We start from the raw sequence: 1593 nt of genomic DNA on the forward strand, positions 1-1593 counted from the left end.
AGTCAGCTGGGGTTTGGCGGACAGATGAATGAATACATGAATGAATGCATGAAAGGTCTGAACAAGCGACTTCGAGCTGGTGATCACAAGGAAGAGTTCCTCAGTGCTACTCAGAGGACCCCTTGGCTTCCTGGGAGGAGACAGATCTTGGCTCCTTTGACCCCATCTAAGCTTCAGTGTCTCCACAGGCAAACTTGGGAAAATAGTAAATCATTACCCGAGTGGTTATAAGGATTGACTGGGATCACATTGCTACTGATGCTACTAGTTTCAACCACGAGAGTCTGATGTTGAAGTTCATGGGCCCTTTAGGTGCTGGCCTCACAACAGCGCTTCTAGGAGGAAGTATCCAGGACGCAGTGCTCAAGGTCTCCAATGCCCGCCCCTCACCACCGGCTGTAACTCTTCTAGCTGAGCCCCAGACAGGCTTTTCCAGAGGCTGGGCTTTAGCCTCCCTCAGCCTCTGCAATCCTCCTGCCATCCCTCCTCCCCTGTGACATTCATCAGCGCCTGGCCAGCTGTCGTCCAGAGTGCCCACTTCCTCCACCAACCAGCCCCCCATCCATCACCACAGCCTGGGGGACTTCAGCCCAGCTGCAGCCATCAGTCCCTGCACCCCTCCTGGGGCTGGGGTTCCTGGCAGCCTCTCTGCTTAATCCCATCTGTGGGGATCCAAAGCAGCTGGGTAGGGGCAGGTCTGGGGGGCAGGTCCAGGGTGGGGGGCCAAGGAGACCTTCCATTTCAGCTGTTGGAAGGTGACCCCTCCTGTTGAGTGAGCCCTTTAGCAGGCTACCCATTGAAAGGGGATTAGGAGCCCCATTTTCACAGCAGCTGACCTGTACTGAGCACTTCCTGTGTGTCACCTGTTAAGCCGCCAAGTTGTGTCCAAGTCTTTGTGACCCCATGGACTGCAGCGTGCCAGGCCTCCCTGTCCCTCACCATCTCTCGGAGTTTGCCCTAGTTCATGTCCATTGAATGAGCGATGATATCCAACCACCTTATCCTCTGTCAGCCTCTTCTGTGTGTCAGACCCTCTGCCAAAGGAGCATTCTTTGCCTCTGCTAATTTAATCTTCAAAGCAAAACAGAAACAACCCATGAGGTTGGTTCTGTTATCATCCCACTTGATGAAGTGGGGAGACTGAGGTTCAGAGCTGTGACTTGCCCATGGTCACATGATGGCCAAGTGCCACATCTGGGACTCAGATTGAACAATTCTGGAGTCCAGGCTCCTTCTACCCTATATAGGTGCCCACGTGGAAGCTCATGGAAGACAGACAGAAGTAAGGACAGGGTAGGGTGCAGGGGAAAGAGAGATTCCTGCTCAGAGAGGCATTGCATGGAAGCTCTGATGAGCAAGATGTGGGTGGTCAGAGAGCTGATGGAGATGTGTGCTGAGGAGGGGGAGCAAAGGCTGGAGGTGGGAGCTTGAATCACTCTCACCGCAAAAGGACAGTCAGAGAGACATCCAGACACACACAGAGGGAGACCCATGTGTGTGCTGTGGCTGTGTGCACATGACTGCCTTTGTTAGTGATTGTGACTCTGTGTGTGCATGTGTGTGTAAAATTATGCAAGGTTTTGAACTGGGAAA

This window comes from Ovis canadensis, chromosome 24 (assembly GCF_042477335.2).
Source record: "Ovis canadensis isolate MfBH-ARS-UI-01 breed Bighorn chromosome 24, ARS-UI_OviCan_v2, whole genome shotgun sequence".
Taxonomy (NCBI): domain Eukaryota; kingdom Metazoa; phylum Chordata; class Mammalia; order Artiodactyla; family Bovidae; genus Ovis; species Ovis canadensis.